Raw genomic sequence first — 5,790 nt, 5'->3', positions numbered from 1 at the left:
GGTTTCTGGCCTTTGTTTACCTTCTGTATTCGAAACAATGTTGTGGTCTTGCTGGCTGAAGCCTGGCTGACTAAAGCTGGTTTCTGGGGTTTTGTTTAGCTTCTATATTTGTTACAATGTTTCAAACTGCAAGCTCAGAGGCCGGCAGCGCAGGCGGGGAACGTTGGAGTCCTCCGTCACTGAAGCAAGGAAGCCTCCCTGTTAGCTTTAAGCTGCCTGGCTGCCGGCTGCCATCTTGGCTGGCAGTTAATTTGCATATCTCACTGATTAGCCAATGGGAAGGGTAGCGGCCATACGGCTAATTACCATGTTTCTCTTTTATTAGATAGGATCTTTGAAAATTCTTAGAAAATAATCATCCTGGGCATTATTGGGCTATGTCTCTTCCTGTATCCTGCTTTTATTAGAAGGGCTCCCACATTATGCTATTTATGTTTCCCAAACTTTTATCAGGGTTGGGAGGTCTTATCCCACCCCATAAATATCAGTGAAAACTATTAATGAACAGGGACTGGCCAGCTACTGAAGCATATTTTTGTAAGAGCACATTTGGAAATTTCCTCCTGGAAACAGCCTTTCCAGAGTCCCCGTAGATGAAATGGTCTCTTCCTGTACTTTCATAGCAACCTTCATATACATCTATTTCATCACTTATATTACACCGAATTCTCTGTTTATGTTTCATCTCCTATAATTAACTGGCAGCTCACATAAGGGAGGCCTGTATCTTATATTCATGAGATTCCAAAGTGTGTTCAGTAGGCTGCCACTAAGTAAAAAACGTGACAGAAATGAAAGCAATAAAGGCTAAACAAGTAGAAGCTCTCGATAAGAGACAAGAGGTAAGAAACAAAGCTTTCATTCCACTTAAAGAACATCAGTTGTGAAACCTGAGGAAGCTTCTACGGAAACTAAAATTGATGTGGTTGCCATCAAGGAAAAGATTAAGGAAGCAAAGAATAAGAAACTGGGTGGTCTTATAGCTGAAGAAGTTGCGCTTAAAATGGAAGCAGATGAAACGAAAAATGAGGAAAAAAGTAATATGCATTAAAAACCCCTGAACTAGATAGAATATTAATCCTTTTGTAAAGGATTTTTGAGCTATTAGGGCATTACTTGCCTTATGTGTAAGACGTAATACTCTGATTTCTGAGATTTTTTTTTGTTTTTTATAACAGGGTTTATATATACAGCTGTTCTTTATAAATATAAATTATTATATTCTCCATGTGTTGTTGTTTTTTAATTTACAGAGAGTGCTATATATATCTATGCATACATTGCACCTAACCTTGCAGGCTTTGTCTAGCATGATTTTAGGAGAAATTCTTTAGTTTTTTATATAAAGATTTTTTGAATGTAGCTGTTGTAATTACCCATCAAATCAAATGTCTGATGCCATTGGTTAGTCTTTAAATATGGTTATGTCCCAGCATTTTGTTTTGAGGAAATAAGTACAGATTTTTCAGTGTTCTCTCTACTGATAACAACAACAACAACAACAGAAATAAACTGCCACTGGGTATTACTAAGTATGCTTTAAAGTGTGTTTTTGTAGATACACAAGATTGAATATTTACTGCAGGATCTCTCAGAAACTTTCATGCATTTATTTATTTAACAAATATTTATTGAGTATCCTCTATGCCAACCACCATTCTGGACACTGGGAATTCAGTTGAAAAGAATAAGAACAAGACACGGTTTTCATAGAGCCTACATCCTTGTGAGAAACACATAAATAAACAAATAGAGTTATGATGTGCTAGGTGGTGACAGGTGCCATGAGGAGAAATAAAGCTGGGTGAGAATATACAGTGACAGTCTGGGGGCATAATTATACGATGGTGGTCAGGAAAGGCTTCTTTGATATAATGGCATTTGTGTAGAAACGTGAAGGAGCCTGGCCAGTGTTGCTCAGCATTGACCCATGAACCAAGAGGTCAATGGTTCTATTCCCAGTCAGGGCACATAACTGTGTTGTGGGCTTGATCCCCAGTAGGGGGCATGCAGGAGGCAGCCAATTGATGTTTCTCTCTCATGGGTGTTTCTGTCTCTCCCTCTCTCTTCCTCTCTTTCTAAAATCAATAAATAAAGAAAAAGAAACTTGAAGGAAGTAAGGAGGTGAGCCATGCAGATATTCGGAGGGGAATATTTAAGGGAAGAGTAAATAAGAAAACTGATATGTGTGCCTGGTGTATCTAGAAATGGTAAAGAAGCTAGTGTGACAGGAATGGATTAATCTAGGTGGAAAATGAGAGGAAAAGAGATAAGAGATGGGATGGTGATGAGAGGCAGGATGGGGAGCAGAATAACAGACCATATGTGGTAGATCATATGAAGGCTGGAATTGGAACTTTGGCTTTTATGCCGAATTAAATAGGGAGCCCTTGATGGGGTGTAGGTAGAGGAATGACATAACTTGGGCTGCTATGTTGACAGTAGACTGAAGGGGGAGCAAGGGCAAAAGTAAGGAAACACTTTAAGAGGCTGGTGTAACAATTTAGAAGAGAGTTGGTCATCATTGGGACCAAAGTGATAGTGGTAGAGGTGGCAAGAGGTGAGATAAATTTTAAAATAGATTCAATAGAATTTCTTGATGGATTGGATAAAACAGAGGAGTCAAGGATGACTCCAAGGATTTTTGCTCAAGCAACTGGAAAAATAACATTACCACTTACTGAGATGGGGAGAACTGGGGGAGGAGAGGATTGTGGGAGAAAACCTGAGTCTTGATGAAGCTACCCAGGAATAGAAATAACTAGAACTGGGCTCTGGGGCACCTCTAATGTGTTTATATGCATTGCAGATATCTAAGGGAGAGTATAGTAGGCTGCACTTTTTAAATGTATCCCGTGATAGATCCTGTGCTTTATCTTATGGATCTAGTGTTTCACAGTACATACTTTGGAAGTAAACATAATTAAACTAAATTGAACCTTAAGTTGGTATAAAGAGGATACATCTGAGGAATAGACCATCATGAATTAGATCAATAGTTAGAAATGCTTAAATATGCTATGGTTTTCAAAAAGACCCCACATAGAGGGAAGAATTAGAAAGTTATTTTGCATTTTGATAAAATGTTAATATTATAAAATAATATGACTAATTATTGACAAAAATGTGAGAACTTATATGTTCAAAAGAACATTGCCTGTTTTGAAGTAGTCCCTTTAGATGGCTAAATACTTATTCCAAAGATGCTATAGTAGTTCACAATATATTTGGAAATCATACTTAGACCATCCTTCATAGATATATTGCTTGGAAAATCCTTAGAGATGGCAAAATGTCTTTTGAGGGTGGATTTTAATTTCTAAAACTGCCCAAAGTCATTCAGAGTCAAACCAGATATAAATGGATGAATAAATTGAGAAATAGTTTACTCTTAAATGTGAGTTGGGTCTGTAAGATTGAATTTCCTGATGGTCTTGGGAGACATTCTGAAAAAGGAATTCAAAAATATTTTTGAACAATGGCAGTATCCTGAAATAATTATGTTTCTAACATGGTGTACACCTTCATTTAGATATATAAGCGTTGCTGCTGAAATCTCTTTATATTATAGCGACATACTCAAAGTCAAATGAATGATTCTAATTATCTTTCAAATGAGGAAATATGGTAAAGAGGTGAAATTAGATTCCCCTATGCAGGCTTTCACCACCCATCCTCTCTCTCTATTCTTGGCCTATAGTTTTGTATACAAAAATGCCATAGTATATTAAAAACTATTTTAATTATTATAAGCTGGGTTTGAGCTATCTGTCCTAGTAGTCTAGAATTAGTAGGAAGAAAGGGATAGGATTCTTGTGGAAGGAAGTAGAAAAATTGAGCCTGCCTCTAAGATCTAGTTTGGACTAAGAAATTAATATACCAAATGGACCTGGCCTGGTGCCTGATGTTTACTGTTTTCCAATTGGGTGCAAACATGTCTGTGAATTTTTGGTGGCGAGCCAGCTGCTCTGTACTCATTCTGGTTGATTAAAATGTTCTCAGTAAAGATGCTGTTCAGAATTGATCACTCTGCGTTTGCCTGCTGGGAACTGGGAACTGCCAGGACTTCTTAAGCTGAATGAAAAGATTATTCCATCTCAGCAAGACTCTCTCAGATCCAAGGTTTCCAAATTTTTCAAGGTTGGAGAGCCTTTCTGGATTATATCCCAGGGCAATGAACTCCAACCCCGTGATTCATGGGGTATGTTTTAGCTAAACCAGGAAGTAAGAAAGGAGATTCTAATTAAATACAATGGTCTTAATCTAGGGATTTACCTGACATTGTAGAGGGGGTGTTACAGCCAAAGGTGATCCTGAGTGGGGGGGGTGAAAGGATTGAGAAAAGACAGACAAGAGAATGAAAGCTGGGTCTCGGTGGGACGCTGCTCCCTGATGAGGAGACAGCGCCAGCGCCCACAAACCGTGTCTTTATTTTATATCAGATGCCACCAGGCAAAGTAGGGGCGTGATCAAGTTGTTTACAGCATTCTCGTGAGCTCCAACCCTACTCAATCAACTACATGCACCTGAACTCTAGCACAAGGCACGTGGGGCCACGTGTTTGGACCATAGGTTCAAGCTTACAACCATAGCTGTTGGCTATAATTGTGCTGGGAGGGCCCTGCCCTCCAGCTGGGACTTGCACGTGGCAATGAGAGGACCCTGTCCTTTCATTAGTCCAAGGCTTGAACCTGGCCAAAACACTGTAGCCGCGCCCCATAAGGGGGGTGGGGGGGTGGGGAAGGACACAGCAATGATTTGTTAACACTGAAACCAGACACACATTCTGGATATGAATGTAGTTTTGCTTTCCTGATGACCCATGCTTCTGCCAACAGCACTATTTGTGCACTTACAGAAAGCTGTATTCACCATTATGGTATCCCACATAACACTGCACCAAGGAACTGATTTTACAGCAAAGTTAGTAAGAGCATATAGAAAACTAATTGTTACTTCCCTGCTACCTCCTCAAGCAAGGAAGTCTTTTTTACAGTCCTTTGTCAGAGTATTATGGAGTAGAGAAATTAGAGCAGGTTGATTCCTCCTGAAATAAATTCTTTTTCTATTTTCTTTATTGTGTAAAATACACATAAAATTTCGATCTTAACCAGTAACCATCACCACTATTCATCTCTGTAACTCTTTTCATCTTGCAAAAACTGAAATTTATACCCATTAAACATTAATTCCCCATCCCCCTTGCCCCAGCCCCTGTCTACTTTCTGTTTCTATGGATTTAACTACTCTAAGTACCTCTTATACATGGAAACATACAATACTTGTCTTTTTGTGACTGGCTTATTTCACTTGGCATAAAGTTCTCAAGTTTCATCCATGTTGTAGCATATGTCAGAATTTCCTTACTTTTTAAGGATGAATAATATTCCATTATATGTATATACCACATTTTGCTTATCAGTTCATCCACTGATGGACAGTTGGGTTGCTTATATGTTTCAATCTACACTAATAAAAGAGAAAAATGGTAATTGGCGTACGACCGCTACCCTTCCCATTGGCTAATCAGCATATCCTTATGCAAATTAACTGTCAGCCAAGATGGCGGCCGGCAGCCAGGCAGCTGGAAGCGAACATGAGGCTTGCTTGCTGCAGTGACTGCAGACTCCAACGTTCCCCGCCTGACTTGCCGGCCTCTGAGCTGGCAGTTTGAAACATTCTAACAAATATAGCCGGCTGGGATCTCAGAGCTGAAGTTATACATTGTTTCGATTATAGAACGGCAAACAAACCAGCAGCGGACGCCTTCAGAGCTAGAGCCAGAGCTAA

Source organism: Myotis lucifugus, unplaced genomic scaffold (genome assembly GCF_000147115.1).
Source record: "Myotis lucifugus unplaced genomic scaffold, Myoluc2.0 scaffold_0, whole genome shotgun sequence".
Lineage (NCBI taxonomy): Eukaryota > Metazoa > Chordata > Mammalia > Chiroptera > Vespertilionidae > Myotis > Myotis lucifugus.
The sequence above is the reverse complement of the archived record's forward strand: the minus strand, read 5'-3'. Positions refer to the sequence as shown.